The sequence below is a fragment of the Coturnix japonica genome, chromosome 3 (genome assembly GCF_001577835.2).
Source record: "Coturnix japonica isolate 7356 chromosome 3, Coturnix japonica 2.1, whole genome shotgun sequence".
NCBI lineage: Eukaryota > Metazoa > Chordata > Aves > Galliformes > Phasianidae > Coturnix > Coturnix japonica.
In genome coordinates this window covers 22,953,758-22,971,620 of record NC_029518.1, presented here as the reverse complement: position 1 = coordinate 22,971,620, position 17,863 = coordinate 22,953,758, and positions in this window count along the sequence as shown.

Genomic DNA, 17,863 nt, shown 5'->3' with positions numbered 1-17,863 from the left:
CACTCCAAGTTGAAATGATCCTTCCTCAAAGGCAAGACACAACGAAAAACACAGTCCCAATCTTTGAGAAAAGCCTGCAGGCTATTATCATGAGCATGGCTGAAACTTCAGGTAGCAGTTTCGTGTTCCCGTGACATACAGGAAAAAGCAGTAGTGTGACACCAGCATTACCACTAAAAATAACTGACGTGTAAAAATAAATAAAACACCACTTTGTCTGATATCTTTTAACAACGTGATGAATACTTGTGCAGCAGGTGGTAAGCTGAAACACATCATATTTAGTATGAGAACACTTAACTTCATGGGGACTGAGACAATAATGCTATACAATCATGTCTGTAGGGTCTAATTTGACTGTAAGATTTAAATAACAATTCTATATCCCACTTGAAGTTGAATGCGTTCTTCTCAGCAGGAAGGCAGCAGAAACTTCAAAGTTCAGAAAGTGTAAGCAAAAGCCATGTACTCATTTGTAAATGTTGTCTCTGACATCTGGCAGAGTCCCTATAAAAATATGGGGCCTATGTAACATGAACTTCACTTGATCCTTAAATACTGGTCAGAAAATAAACTTTGCAACACCCACATTTCTATCAACACTGTAAAAGCTCTTTATTTTTTTTAAAAAAGTACAAATTGCTAAAATAATTTCATAAATCACTTCACCAGCCCAATTAGCTGCACAGGGCAAATCATAGAATCATAAATACTTCCACACACACAATTGAAGCAGGTATATTTCAGATATAGGCCAGTTAATTTTTACAAAACTAAGAAGTTTAAAAAAAATCTCAGTGTACACTGTGTTGCAATCATTTTGCTTTTGCAGTGTATCTGTCTAACTGGATACCAATCAAACCTCATTCGCCACCTGATGGAAAACAGGATTGTTTTTGGGTGACAGCTCACAGGGAGGTAGGAGATCAATAAACCCAGGCAAACAGCGGCTTAAAAAAAAAAAAAAAGAAAGAAAAAAAGAAAAAGAAAGAGGAAAAGAAAAAGGGAGAAAAAAGGAAGAAATATTTGAAACTGTAGGCTTGTACTAGGAGGGGTGCCTACCCTCTCTCTCTTATTTTTTTAGTATTCCACAAATATTCAAAAGGAAAGAAATGGTATGAACACTGAGACTTATTTGCACAAATATTTTAACCAAAATTTCTGTTGTAGAATTCCTAAGACAGAAAAAAGAGAGAGATTTGAGTCCTCAGGGTTAGTACTGAATTTCTGGTATTTATTCCCTATCATCTTTCTTTTTGCTTGTTGTAGAGATGAGTGTCCAACAGAGCAGTGGTTCAGCAAAGGGCATTCCTACTTTATGCTAAATAGAATCTTAATCACTGGCATGAGGTACAAACTTCAAAACATTCTTCCCAACCTGAATTTTTCTTCAGTTTTCTTAGCAAAAAAGCCCACCTCAAACCTCGGCTCCTTTTCCTTCCTAATCACACCCCTGCTGTTTTTGTATTTCTTGACCAAAGTGATCTGGATCCACTTGGTATTATTTAATGAAGGACAAAGAAAAAAAAAATACCTTCCCATCTCAGTGCAGGACCCCAATACCTGTCATCAGTATGGCTACAGTTCAGCAACAGTCACAAAGTCTATTCCTCCCAGTGTTGCGCAGTGAATTTTGTTAATTCTGGGAAAAACAGACCCAGCTCTGTCCGCTCCTCCCATTTTACCCCACAGCACAAGCATGGAAACTTTCTCACCTTTCCTTTCTACCCCCTGTGCCACCAAGCAGCTTCGCCATCCTCATAAGAAAGACCTTCAAGGTGAGAGTTTGGGTAACACCTGCTCTATGGTCTTATGCAGGAGAGTGGAATTTGCATAGTTATATTGTCCCTCTGAGCACTCAACTGACTGCTTACCAACAGCAAACATAGTTTCTTGGGTGTCCTCCAGCTCCTGTCTTGCAGGAGATAGTTCAAAGTCTGAGCTACAAACTGCGTTCAGTGGTAGAGGTGGAGAACTGAGACCACCTGGGAACCTAGCAAATGGGTACTGAAGCAGAATGCTTTCTGCTTGATACTTTTGCCCCATGCTTGCAGCTAAATTCACCTGCACAACGAATTCATCCCAAAAAAAGTGGCTGTGGAGGGTATTCTTGGCAGCCCTAGCACTGGTCTGTCTCAGAGGGTTGGCTATATTGTGCAGCATGGGACCCACACACATGATATACTGAATATATACACTGAATAAACAAGAAAAAACATTGTCAAAGTTTTCCCTCTTCTTTTGCATTCTTTCCTTCTTATGCAAAGGGAATTCATTTCCAGGAAAGCATACAGACCATTTACTTCAACAAAATACAGGCTTGTCAATTTATAAATACTGAATTATTATTTTTTGATTTATCCTGTTGTGTACTTGTTACCTTTGCAGTCAGACTGGTCTGAACACTGATGGTGATCTCATACCTCTTGCATGTCTCTGAAAACTTTTTTCCATTTAAATTGTTACCAACAAGATGCACAGTGTACAGATGAGTGCGAGTAAGAACTCCAGATCATTTTTTCTACTTAGAAGGTAAATGCTATTGGATAGTTGCCCTAATTCTACTGGTGGCACTTTGCTTTTTCGCTCAAGATGGGGAGGAAAACAAAGCAAGATACCCAGTTAAAACAAAACCATAATGCTTAGTGAAAGGTATTAGAAATTAGAAAATACTTATTAAGTGGAAATAAAGACTAGGCAGAAGGTAAATCTTTGTTTTGGAAATCAAGAACGACTGTTTGTGAACATAGCCCAGAATCTTAGCTGAGTTAGCTCTTACAATGCATACCATTAAATCAAATTGGAGAATTTCATTCAGCTACATAAGCAGAGCCAGTATGCTGAGGGGTGTCACTGTGCTTTGGGGGAAGAAAACAAAAAAAAAGTAGAAAAAACACTGCCATGTTTTCAGCCACATGAAAGCACTGACTCCAGGGTGATGGCCATGCAAATAACAAGAACTGAAATAACCACATACTCATAATGGAAGGAGTCCAATGTGTGTAATCATGAAACTGTTGCCATTATTCTGAATTTCTGAAACAACATAAAAGCCTCAGGAACACACAGTTTTAAATCTACACATGCAAAGACGATAGCATTATATGGCAGGAGAACAGCAAGTATACTGAATGAGAGAAAAAGAAGAGAGAAAATTTAGACAAATACTGATTCATTAACCTAAGTTAATCCCTCAAGTACAAAGGGTCTTAGAACAGATTTTGAGGGAACAGATAAATAAAGACATGGAGGTGAAGGAAATATTGGATCCAGTGTGATAGAAAATATAATAAAACAAGATCTGGTCAGACTAACTTAATAGCTTCCTTCGATAAGATAGCTGATTTTCTAGACAAAGGAAATAGAGTCGATCACATCTATCTAGACTTCAGTAAAGCATATGGTATGGTGCCACATGGGAAATTATTTGTTAAGCTGGAGAAGATAGGGATTAGTAGAGGAATTGAAAGATAGGTAAAAGACGGTCTGAAGGAACGACAGCAAAAGATAGTGTTGAAAGGGAAAGTATCATGAAGGCTACCAGTTAGCAGTGGAATTATTTATGGATCAGCCTTGAGTTTGATCTTATTTCATTTATGACCACGACACAAATACTAGGAATGTGGTGATACTACATAGGCTGGCACTATCAATACACAGGAGAGAAGGGATATCATGCAGAAAAAGGCTGGATGACAGTAAGGACAGGTATAATAGGAGTAGGATGAGAAGCAGGATTTTGAAGATAACGAATTTGGTCACTTATCCCCAAATGAAGATAATGCTTTTGGAAACTAATAACAAAAATTGTGAATCAGTTAGAAAAATCTGAGCTAGAGGGGAAGTCCTGGTAATCTGTCAGTCATAGCACAACCTGAAGCAACCAGTGAAATACCTCAGTAAAAAAGCACATGTGTATCTTGGGATTCATAAGAAAGTGTATTTTAGGTGAACAGAAGAGGACTGGGTCCATCATGAAAGCCAGTGACAAGGCCCCACCATTAGCCTTAATAGAATCCTGTTACACAGTCTCAGAAAAGATGTATTTAAACTGGACCGGATGCAGAGGCGGTCATCTACTGGCCAAGAGCAATGCCTGACATCTCATGTAAACCACATATCCCAATCCCCACTAGCCTGAAAAAGATTTGCCAGCTTTTTCCTTACTGATATTACAAGCTCTTTCCATTCCCAGAGTGGTACAAAGAAGACAGATTACAAAAAAATTATGGTTCATCTTTTCCGTAATCCCGCTGTGGATGGTGATGTTAATTGTAGTTAATTTGCTACTAAAAGAACCAGATCTGCACTCTGAAAGCACGTGAACAAGATTTCAAGTCTCAAAATACTATCTTACTTCTTTGTAATGCACATGTACAGCCTTGCTTCCGAAAAAAATTGCCAACTTTAAGAAAGAAAGAGTAGTATAAAAAAAAGGCCTTTAACAAACCTCCGTAAAGTTAGTGGAACAAAGCCACTTCTGTCCTACTTTTAAAAACATTCCATACAATTTTTCCCTGAGATAGAATTGGTTTGTCAGATCCACAGACTACAGAAGACAAATATCTATTATTTCCAGCTGCAACACCTGACAAATCTGGGTCATATGCTGCTACAGGTTTTCAGATTGCTTTTGTCTGATATGGGAAGTTTGGCATAAAAACTGCTGGTGAGATACATCTCTCTTGCTGTTGCATGGCAGTGGATGAAAGCAGGTTTGGTGTAAAACTGAGTCCAGCATTTGCTTACATGGATGGTTTGCCATTTCAGGCCAAGCACCCAAATGATGCAGCAGAAATAGTCATATTTAAGTATATAATTTCCATTCATTCACTGTGAACAAAAATTCTGCTACTGAGAATTTTTTACTGTCATTCTCTCTCTTTTTTTTTCAATTTCAGAAATCCAAGGATTTAGATAATAATTTCTCTTGTTTAAAAGATAAGCCATTGCAAAGGGAAAGATGGAAGTGCAAAGACAGCATTCATAAGAGAAGTGAACTGAGATGACATCCTACGGAGAAGAAAAAAAAGAATGCCTTTTGGGCATGCTCTCAGTTAAACACTCCTTTTAGATAATTTTGCTAGAATACCAAACTTTACAGCAAATTTAAATTGATCAACAATATTTTGTCATCTCTCAAGGAAGCAAGCCAGGAATAAGAGGAGTTCCAATATCTATCCAAAGAGACAGCTGTAGTCAACGGATTTATTTATAAGAATATTATTTGGTAGCAAAGAACTTACCATGGCTGAATGTAAAAAAGTATTTTTTTGATGAGTTAAAGAGATTAAGAAAAATCAGGCAGATTTTGACATAGAATGGTGTGTAAATGAGAGGTGTTATCAGTCTGAATCTGGCAGCTCCATTTTTGTTATGGTGAAAAATATCAGTATTATTTACTAAGAAGATTAGGGCTGAATTGGAAGAGAGGCTGGTTGTTGTGTGGAGATTGAGATAAGATAAAGGATTTTACCTTCTATGCACAAGCCAAATGCAATACACACAGGACTGTTATCTCCAGCTCAGGCCTAGCAGAGGTATATTAAGATGTACATTGTAATTACCAGTGGCAGGAGTAGATTTCATAAAGGCTATTTTAAACCCTAATAAAATGCTGGCCTTTAATTATACAGCTTTGAAATATTTTTCTTAGTTAATTGCAACAGAAAAAAAAAACCCACCTCATATTTGAAACTGATTCTTGCAGAGAAAGCACAAGCAGAGCAAGCAGCCTTTGCCTGATTTGCACTTGTTTTGCTGTCTGGCTTCATTCTGTGATTTGAATCACAGAGACAACTGAGACTGCTAAACACCTTCCTCATTTTGCCTGTTATCCAGAAAGCAAGATTAGCAAGGATTGGGGAAGGCAGGGGCTAGAAGAAGAAGAGTCGATCTTCTTTCCACAACATAATTAATTAGTTCCAAAAATGAGCTGCACACTCATTAATCACTCCTGTTCACTGGAGACAGATCCAGGCCCCCAGTATGCAGTGGGGGTGTGTGGGGGGCTGAGAGGGGCAATATCATTTTCATCGCCGAAAAGAGCAAACCATGCCAGTTTTATATTTAGCACAAGGCCAGTCTGGGCCTCTGTGAGAGCTCAGAAGAGATTGATGCTGTCAATAAGCAATTTTCCTGGTGGAAACAAATCTGGAATTGTAGGGCAAAAAAAAAGCCACCCAAAACATGCAAAACAGAACACACACATAACTTGCTCTTACTGAAGATATTTATTACTGCTTTATATCCCACATTGACGGTTTAACCCACAGCAATCCTCTTTGGATCTTACTATCACACTGCTAAGAAGCAAAGAAGGGAACGAGACTCAGGTTGCCTGGGTTCTCCTGTGCATCTCCTCCAGGCATCTATTTCTGCTCCTGCTGAGGGGAATGTTTCTGTCCTGCTTCAGATCTTACAGTGGCAATCCACTGTTTTCCTACCTCCAAAACATGGGAAAAATTCCTTGTTGAAACATCTTGCAAAAACACTTGCATGGGGTTAGAGTCCAATTTTACTTCACAGTTTCAATTTTCATACCAGCAGAACCCCTATACTTTATGTACATCTCTGTTTTTTGCTAATTCAAATGCAAAACTCAGAACATAGCAAATACATGTGGCCATTGGACCATCCTCTGTACAGTTTACTTTTCACGCAACTAAAGCTAAAATAAATGCCTTTAGAGTTCACAGTTATAAAGAACACATTTGGGAGTGTTTTGGTGCTATAGTTCTGGAAATTGTAGACTCTGCATTTATACAGCTGGCCTTTCATGCTGTAGCTGTCATAAGCAGATAATTATCACTGACTCTGCTGCTTAGTGAGTTACTTATGGTAGTACCACATCATATTTATTTCAGTTTTGCTTTTCATATATGGCTCCATCACCTTGCCAGCTTGGTTCTATTCCTTGAAACTGCAGTGATATTAGTGGATTAATAATTGCATCATGAAAGAAAACTCATGTGTAAAAGGACATGAAGACACAGAGATAAAGTGCTTCCAAAGACACTCACAATTCATTAGTTTTCTCAGGCACCTTTCTCTCTACGTATGGGGTAAGGAATCTCTTCCCATGCACATATGAAGAGAGGTATCCGAAAGATAGGCTGAGGAAGGTATCTTGCAAAATCCTTTGGCCTCTCCTATTTAATCTACTATGTTCTCTTTCCCCTACTTGCTAGAACAGACCCCCCACAATTACCAGCCTGCACAACTAAGCTTTCCCTTAGTTTGGATTAAATTGGACCCATTAAAATTGCTCACAGTACATCTACTTTCTCAGCTATCAGTAGCCAGGCAGCACAGAAAATCCAGTACCTACATAGTGAATACTATACTCTGACGTAGATGAGTCATCCATCTATGAACATAATTGTAAACACAAAAATGTTTTGTAAACTGGATAAATTGTAATTTAATGCATTTTCTAGCAAATGTTCATTTAGAAAACAAACTGTTCCATGATCTGCAGTTAGAATCCAGAGACTTCCTGCAAAGTAGAATGTGTCCAACTTACCTTTAAAAGCTGAAGAACTAAGACAGAGCACATCTGTACGGTGACAATAATGAAAAGATGGTAGTTGTAAATACCCAAAAGGTTATTTACAGGAAAAACTCACCCGTATAGAAGCCTTCAGTCTGCCAGGAACCGCTGAGGCAATCTCCACCAAGAAGCAATCTCCAAGAGAAGCTGCCTTAATGGTGGTCAGCCCTTAAATGAGGTCTAGAGGAGGTGGAGTCAAGCTCCACCTCTTCCGGAAGCGCAGCTTAATTACTCTCACCTGTGCTCCCACAGCTGCCCCCAACATTTGCCTCAGCTGATTAATCAGAGGTTCAGGCTGTGATTCCAATTTCCCATACAGCTTCTTATTAAAATTAAAACCCAAAGCAGGAAAAAATATGGTGAGATCAGAGGCATGCTTATGTATCCTTAACTCTTTAAAAATGTATCCTGCTCTCTTAAAAAAAAAAATAAAAAAATTGACTGAAAATGATGATTTCCTCAAATTATAAATATAAATCTAAAAGCAATATGTATAGCAGCTTTAGGATAACAAATTTACTGTCTGAAGACTAAACAAGCAAATTCTCCTTCAGTAAAGCCTTCTTGTTGTTTCACATTACATAGTTCTTTGCAGAGCTTCCTACAATTAGTGACCTGCAAGTAAACACTGTAGACTCACAGAACATCAGCTCCTCTTCAGAACAACTAGAATCCACATGACCTAGAAAGTAGCAGGGGAAGACTTTTTTGGTGTCGTGGTTTAACCCAGCAGCAACTCAGCACCATGCAGCCATTCCCTTGCTTCCCCCAGAAAACACAAAAGGTAAACAGAAACAATAATGCAATAATAACACATATATCCACAGCGCAATTACTAATTCAGCTAGTAATACAGCTGCCTGCTGACCAATAGCTTACCAGCAAAATGGAGTCTGATCACCCAACAAATGACACCCAATAATCTTCAAGAAACAGCCACCCCTGCACAATTCCACATACTTCTTTAGCCTTCCAAATAACATTACATGGTATGGAACAACCCTTGGCATAATTCAAGTCATCTGCCATAGCCCCTCCCCTTCCCATGCTGCCAGCCATAAAGGCAGAGCCTCATCCCTGTTGAGTAGTTTGTCTTGGCCTTGACTGTGTTCCTATCAGTTCCTCCAGAACTAAGCCATATTTGTATTTCCCCATATTTCCAAAGGATATTACTTATGACTGAGAATAACTCGTTAGTTTTTTTCTCCACCTGACACTGGATTATCCCCAAGGAGCTTAGGAACTCTATGAAGTCAGTGGTTGCTTTCGTCCCTTTCATAGAATCCTTAAAGCTGTAAAAGATCTTTATGATAATCTATTTCAACCATCAACCCATAAACAATGAACTGCATCCCTCACTGCCCCATTTATACATTTCTTTAGCACCTACAGGGATGATGAGTCTACCACCTTCCCTAGGCAGCCTGCTCCAATGTATCACCACTCTCTCAGAGAAGAAGGTTTTCCTAATATCCAACCTGAACTTCACTCACCTGGTACAACTTAAAGCCATTACCTCTCATCACTGTTACCTGGGAGAAGAGAACAAATCCCGCCTCTCTACAACCTCCCTTCAGGATGCTGGAGAGAGTGCCAAAGTTGTCCTTGAGCCTCCTCCTTTCCAAACTGAACAATCCTCTCTCTGTAAGACTTGTTTTCTAGACCCTTCAAGCTTCATTGCCCCTCTTTGTACGCACTGCAGGGCCTCAACATGTTTCTTGTAGTGAGGGGCCCAAAACCAAATACAGCACTCAAGGTGTGGCCTCACTGAGTACAAAGGCACAATCACTTCCCTTTCTCTGCTCATTACAAGTCAGGATGCCATTGGCCTTGGCTACCCAAGCATGCTACTGTCTCATGTTCAGCTGGCTGTTGACTAATACCCCAAGATCCTTTTCCTCAATGTAAATTTCCAGGCACTCTGCCACAAGCCTTAATGTTGCACGAGGTTGGTGTGACAACAGTGCAGGATCCAGCACTTTGTCTTCTTGCAGCTCATCCAACCTATCCGGATCCCTCTGTAGGATCTTCCTTCTCAAAGGCATATTAACACTTCCTCCCAACTTGGTATCATCTGCAAACTTATTGAGAGGGCACTCAATCCCCTAATACAGATCATCAGTAAAGATATAAAGCAGGACTGGCCCCACTACTGACTCCTGGAGAACACCTCTCATGGTGTGTCACCAGCTGGATTGTTTGCATTCATGCATGAACCAAAAATCCTATCAACAACTGTGCATTTTCTATGAGGCAGCGAACACCCATTGCTCACAGCAGATTTTTGTGGTGCCTGGAGTACTTGGTGTCTTGCAAGAGAATGCCTTTAAAAAGAAAACTGTTTTGCTTTTCTCAAAGCAGAGTTTTACTTCTAGAGAAGCACAACATACATAACTGTTAAGTTTATATGAGAGCCATACAGTGAATTCTGAACAAAATATATGTAGACAGATAACTTGGCTGCAGCAATTAAATCTTTCTAGTGTGATAAGTACATTAATCATTTCATGATTAAATCCATAATCCTTAGCATAGGAGGAAGATTTGGAAAAAACAACAACAACAACAACAACAAAAGAACAAAAAACAGAGGATGAACAGTTGCATAAGCCTAGAAATATTTAAATGTAATTTAAGTTCACTTTGTTTCTGCTTTGGAGTTTTGGGTGACTCGCAATGCTTGCGGTTCTATCCTTAGCTATCCAAGTTATTTAGTATGCTAAGGTCATCTCCAAAATTTCCCAACTGTGCATTTGGGGAAAAAAAAAAAAAAAAGGGAAAGAAAAAAAAATAAAAAAAGAAAAGATATCTCAAAAACCATAAGGCAGAAATCATGTTTCTAACTTTGACTGAAAGTGACAATGTTGGTCGTTTTTTTGTGGGCTCAATGCGCTGTTTGGTTATTGCAGAAAAAGAGGATTCCTTACTGTTCCAGCTATGATTACATGTTCAGATACTATCTTGATGGCTTTAGGAGACATCCATGTGTGCAGTGGGGTGCGACTGGTTGACACAAAATAATTTTTTTTCCAATTTGTTCCATGGTGACAGTAATTCAGACAAGAAGATGATTTTGTGTTCTACTGCTACCTTCTACCTGTCCAATAATTCCAAGATAACACAATGGATATTTACAGAAAATTTTCTTCAGACATACATATATTTGTAAATATATGTGCAAGACATAATTGCTCATTTTAACAGTTTCTGCTGCTCTCAGAATTATTGATTTCTACTCTACAATAATTTTGTCTCTATTTTTAAAAAATGTATTTATTTGCAAATGAACTACAGTATAAATAAGGAGCTGTTGTTACTTTTAGTGTACATGCATTTCATTTCTTAACTATCATCTTTTCTTTCTGTAAATATGAGATATGGACTGAGCAATTCTGACACCCAGTTTCTGGCAGAGGGTGCACAGAAGAACCTTAGAGACCCATCATTTTTCTTGGTTGGCTAAGTAGCTTTTTCTTCTACACCCAAAAATAATGTGTGTCTTGAAAGGACAGAACAATTGAAGCTATTGAATTACCTGCTTCTGTCCTCAGTTTTGGTAAGCTACAATGAGATTTCTGGGGAAAGCAATATATCCAAAGAACTCTGAAATAAAAAAGACATCCTTTCCTCATTCAGTAATGTGATTCAGCTAAGGGCTGAACACTTTGTAAAAGGTGTTGGGTGTTTTCAAATCCTTTCAGGATTTAAACGAGTAAGAGAGCTCTGGTAAAATTGTTTAGAAAATAGTTCCACCAATAAATGTCTAAACTTCAAGCCCAGTTATCATAAACATTCTAAAACAAATGCTGATAGGAATTTTGTTTTGAATAATAGAAAAATATTTCAAATTTTCAACCCTGTGGGGTCCTTCCATCTTGCAAATGGGAGTAATAAACAAACAAATGTACTCAGTCAAGTGGAATGATGTAACAGCAGTCAGCCTTTCCAATTGCTTCTCCTGATTTATGGTTGTTACATCAGATTTATCAGAATGACTCATCTCTAATCCATACTTTTTAGGCTGTGAAGATCCTGAGCTGCATTCCTTGGATACCTGAAATAGACATATGATAAAGATTGATCTGCCACAGAAAGCTTTACGCGTTTTTTTTTTGTTTTTTTTTTTTTTTAATAGTGGGCTCACACATATTTGGAACCAACATAGAAACTCTACTGTCCCATGTGTGTAAAGAATCTCAAGAAAGAGGTGCAATTATTCAAGGTTACCTTTTGTTAGCTGTTGAAGAACCAGAAATGAAATTCTATTCACCTCCACTCAGCAACACCTTGTAACTCTTGGTGATGAAAACAGCTGCAAGATCTAATTGAGTTCCAATGGATCTTCATCTGCAGACAAATCAACACACAAGAAAGTGATGCCCCTTTTACTCTGCATATTGGTCACCATCCTGAAAGACAGAGTTCAAGAAATACTGAGGAATCAAGGTGTTCGAGATGCTCTGATGGCTGTCAGCACTTTATCTTTGACACTCCAGCCCCAAAGAAGGCAAACAGTACTATTTCTGGTAATAAGTGACATGCTACTAAAATAGGCACCAAGTACCTCTCTTTTAAAGTGAGCAGTGGACAACTATTTGAAGAACCAATATCAGAATGAAAAAATTTGGCAGCCTTCTCCACTCAGAAAGGCATGAATCTACCCCATTTGATATGGCAGAGAGTTTTTGCCTTTACCCAGAGCGTCAGCAACAGATGACAGCTGAGAAGTGATCAGGAAGCACCTAGCATGTGTTCTCCAAACAACATCCTGGCTGCCTTCCACGTGCATGGAGAGCTCAGTCAAATCTCATTGGTTTTAGCTAACAGCTAACAAGAAATTCCTCACAATGTGAGGAATTCGCATCAGCAGCCAAGAGAAGACAGTTAGGATTAACCAGATGTCCACCAACTCAAATAAATCCACTCATCGGGATTTTGCAGAGGGTACAGACACTTTAATTTGCCTATTCAACAAATTGTGCTTTTATGATACAACTAGTTAGTTTCCAGATAGTCATTCCATTGCCAGCTCTGTCTCTTGTAAATAGTGTAGGCTTTTATTGTATAAATTCCTGATTACTATTTTGCAAACAAAACCCTGGAAGACATGTTTAGGAATCACCTTGCAGTAGACAAAGGATAGCTATTAAGATGTACTAAACCAGTGAGAGAGCAGGCTGCTGGCAACAATTTATTTTACCTCAGGGCATTTTGGATGACTCAGTCGTTTATTAAATACTGAGAATGAACCATCAAAACAGACGTTGTCTGGCAGATAAGTCTCTGTTGTACTGTTCCAGGACTCACCTACTGAATGAGCATCATCTAGCAAACTGTTTTACAGCAGGTAACCAACTCTATTTCAAACCAGATGAAAGCAATAGACTTAACCCACTCATCAATTCCAGTTGATTCCTCTCATCCACACTGTACTCATATATTATCTGAATTATACCAAACAAATCCTTTCAAGTTACTTAAACACAGTTCTAGCCAGTACCTTGCTCTACTGCAAGTACGTTGCTCCATTCTGATCATTTTCAATCAACAACCAAAGATATTGAACTCAAAAGCATGAATTAAGAACTTTTTTTCTTACTTAGTACTCTAATCTGCTCAACAGAATATAAAAAGCTCTGAAGCTGTCTCAGTGCAATTATTTCAGTTGTCTCACCTTACTTAATTCTTATTTTCTTCCATAACCACTTCTACTACTACTATTATTGCTATGAGTATGGAGCAGTTCTTGTGAGGACTAAGGCTCACATCTGTATTTAACTAAACAACTCTACCGCCCCAAACAGCTTAAAAGCTAGCTTAATTTCTCTTCAGAAGATGTTGATGGAAGAGGAAATGTCTAGATTTTGTGCTTTTGTTTACTAGGAAGAGAAAGCTACATGAAGAACCATTGCTCTTCTGCTGTGGTGTCAGGCTTGAGCATTTTTTCAGCAGGCAGTAAGAAGACAGCCACTATCATCTTGCTGTTTTGATCTGTACCTTTCCATCAAAGAAAAGTGAGATCTGTGTTCATTTGCTTTCATTTATGAAAATGCCCTCCTCAAGGTAGGTGGAGTGTATAGGTTATCTTTCTCCACTGTTTAGTTTGTTTGTCTGCCATACTTCTATAACTGCTGCTGTGACAGTCCCAAAGTCAGCACAATGTCATCTTGATGAGGATGAGATGAATCCCTGTGGAGTCCAGGAAGCTTTGGCTGTGTGCAATTGCATTTGAAGGGACTCCTGGGGTGAGGTTCTGGCTTCAAATGCTCTGACAAGGTGCTGACACAACACTGTCAACACATGGAGGGTGCACAACTGGCAGGAGCAGGCAGCAGTTGTTTGCTCTAAACTCCATGAAAAAGGACACAATAGAGATGCTCAAGACTGTCATTGATGATGGGACAGTGGTGTTTATGCCATCTTCACCACAGCCAAAATCAAACACTAAAGTGTAGACTTTTCTCCCTGAAAACACCCCCACGTCATCATGCTGTTGTCGCTGAAGTTTCTCAAGACAAGCAATTTAACATTTAGAGCAGTCATATACAAAATTAGACTCTATAGCATAGCCTGAAGAGAAATAATGTAAATCAGATATTGTCTTTCATATGGGAAAAAACAAACAAACACTGTGATGATTCTGATTGAGTGATTGAATTACTATTTTATAACGATACTGCATATGCTGTGATTCTTAATTTAACAACTTGCTTGCAATGGGTACTTGTAGGTAATGCTGCAAATACATAACGCATCAAGAATGATTGTATTTTGCTACATAATACAGAGAGGAATATTGTACTGCCAAAATGGGTAGTTATGTGTATTTTACCAGGCTACCATTTCATTAGCTAGATGAGATATGGCCACTGGACATAAGAGTTTGCACTTATTACTTGTACTGCGGCACTCAAAAGAACAAAGTTTATTGTAAGATAAAAAGAAACATCTTCTTAAATCTTGTCTCTCTTGCATATATTCATTTGTGTTTCTGCACATTATTGTTGCCAGAGGTATATCTTCTCTGATAATGGTGATAATAGGAGCCAGTTAGGACTAGCAAAGCTATTTTCTTGATGTATTAGCACTTCCATTTTAGAATAATCCTACTAGCATGATTCTGTAGTATTTACAATTTTTATAAGTACCGATTATATTTTCAAAGTCAAAGTGGGATAAAATTAGTGCATTGTACCCCGTTGTTGCTGCTTTCTATAGTAGTCAGCCATACATATTGAACAATGCCATACAAGTGTAATTTTGAGAGGTAAGAGCTTGATTCTTTAAAAAACACTTACATGGGCAGTATGAGCTCTTGCTGAGGATCATCACCATGTGAACATTGTGCATACAGTCTACTTAATAAAGAAAACCTGAGTTACATGTATAAACAAGGGCATGTAGGTGGAGTTCTGGCAAAAGAGATTTTTTTTCCACCACTGAAGTCCATTTAGCAGCCAAGAATACTGTGTCTTATGATACCATTTGTACATTGTCAAGAAATAATATCTATATTTCTAATTTACAAATGTTGATAGGCAAGTACTTTCAGCCACTGGTGAGGAGTGGCATTTGGGAAAAGAGTTGTCTATAAGGCTTGCAGGTCCATCTGGGGATGATGGATGACTTTCAGCAGCAAAGATTTTCCAACAAATGACAGTCCAAAACAGAGCCTTACAAAGTACTCATGGCTAATGTCAATAATTCTTTCTTTGCCAGTTTAAATATCCTTCTGAGTCTCTCATACCCTCACTGGTACAGTACACTGGCAAAATTAGCAAGCTAATGTCACCACTCCTTGTAGATAAACATGTGTAAAGTGTCAGGCATAAGGAGGAGATTACAGAACGCATATTTCTAAGTACCACTTATGAATACAACACATGTAGCTCATGGAATTGTTGACATCATCTAGAGAGGAAAGCAAGACTTGCAACCACAGTGGATTATGTCATTAGCCAAACTGGAAAGTAATCATTCCTTACAGCTGCCAGAGTCTGTCTCTGCCCTGGAGCTCCTGTTTTCCTCAAGAATAATATATCACTAAATTTAGATAAACACTGTGAGAGTGAAGTTCAACAAAATGTAATGTGACATGCACATCTTACGCACGAGCCTTTTGCAGGTTGGTGCATTTAATGGAGCCTCTCATCTTGTGCTTGCTTCAGAAAGAAATGTCATTAAGTATGGGAAAGAGGGTCAGGAAAATGGATGCAAACAGAGGATTTCCAGCATGTACATCATGACTGGGAGTGTGAATCAGTGAGGCTGCTGCAGTGACACACAGAGGCTTTGGCTGGGATTAGAAGACCAGAGAGGCAGTGATGTACACAGCTAGAGGCAGAACATCCCTGCCCCAGGGAGTTTACCATCGAATAATTCAGGCAATGCACAATAATTGGAAAATAGAAATTATAAAATCGGGAAGATATGTGCCTACAGTCATTGTAGGCATCTGCATACCTTCCTGCCCCTCTCCCATAAAAAGCTTGTGTGCCAGCCATGACCCCAGGCCATTTGCACCAATCATTGCTTCAGCTGATGTAGCTTTTGAAGAAATGGCTGGAAGATGAGAGAGTCTTACAAATGAGTCCACTGAGTGTTATTTGTGTTAAAAAGAAATAGTGATGCCCATACAGTAAAGAGGAACAGGGTTGCAGGCTGGTGATTGCTAAGAGGCAAGGCAGCTGTTTGGTGACCTGAAGATGAGAGGAATTGGAGGCGTAAGAGAAGAAGAATGAGCAGGACTGAGAGCTCCAAGTAATGAGCATGGCTACGGCTGGCTTGTTCTTTGTGTATATCAAAGAGAAACAGTGTAAGTTGAAGGACAAGAATGATCAAAGAGAAATAGGTGTTTGGATGCAAAATACAAATGTCTTGAAGGAATGAACTGGTAGGTTGTTAATAAGAAGTTGAAGATCATAAGAATAATAATATGCCAGTGTAAGCAAGAACAGGAGTCGAACTATGAGTATAGAAGAGAATCAGAAAACATCACTTTTGGCCATGCTAAATCAAGACTGAATATAAAGCACTTTAAAAAGAGATGATAGGTAGATAAGCTGAAATGCAGCTATGATATAAGGAAATATTCCAGGAATGAAAATTCAGTTTTGCAATTTCCTAGCATAAAAATACTTTGAAGAGATCTGCCTGCAGTTTTTCCTCTGGGTTTGGTTTGGCTCAAGTCAAAAAGGCTGTTTTTGCTTAAAGCTGTTAACAAGATGAGGTGCTTGTCATAGAGGGGAATGTAGAAAGTGAGAGGTCAGAAAGGAGCAGTGCTTTGTGGGAAAAGGGTGAAGGATGTAACCTTTGTAGGGATTAGGAGGTTTGATCCAGGGTTTGCTAAAGGCAGAGGAGAAAAAAGCCAAAGCAGCTGTTTTGCTGCATGCCTTTGCAGCTGAGTCAGGTTAAAGCTATGGAGAAGGACAGGCATGTGAAGGGAGGATGCAGTCACACTAGTTGTGTCTGGGTAGGTGACTGGGTGAGCAAGATGAATGTCAGAAGGGGGTGTGGATAAAAACTGTGGGTCAGTGACACTGCTAAGCTGTGTCTGCAGTGTGAACAAAAGCCCTGCAGAAGAAACTCAAAAGGATCATGTCTAAATGTTTGGTGTAGGGGAAAATGTGGCGTGGCTGGCACCAAGGATGGAGTGGGAGAACAAGGTAATGGGGATGGTAGAGTAACAGCTAAAGGGAATAGTGACAGGGCAATGCAGGGTGATAGTCTGTGGAGGGACAACACGATGGCCAACCCACTCACTACTAAGAGTGCCATTGTGGCATTCATATCTTACATTAAGCCCCTTGATATGAAACACAAGTGCAAAAATCCATGCCATAAGGTTGTAATTGCATTTGTTAGGAAGAGGATCTATCTAGAGTCAGAGCTCTGTAAGCAGCATTCTCCACGATTTTGAGACAACAGAGGTGAGTAAAAGTTGTTGGGGAATCTAAGGTTCAATGCCTTGATGATTCAGACCCTAAATAAAAATCTTCAGATTTGATGAGCAATGAAGTCTCCCTTTCAATCTCCCTTTCTACAGACTAAACAGCCCCAGTTTCCTCAGCTGCTCGTTGTATGGCTTGATAGAATCATAGAATCTCTTAATTGAAAAAGACTTTTGAGAATTTCAAGTTTCCCTGTTCATTGTTTCTACCCAACTTTTAACAGGCAAAGAAAAAGATTACCTGAAATCTCTGAGGTCCGTTATTAACTGGAGGTGCTCCAGTTCTTACTTCTTACCAGGCAGAACAATGCAATTTCTTCTGTCAGTAGGTTCCTTAAAACCAAAGTGAATCATGTCGCAAG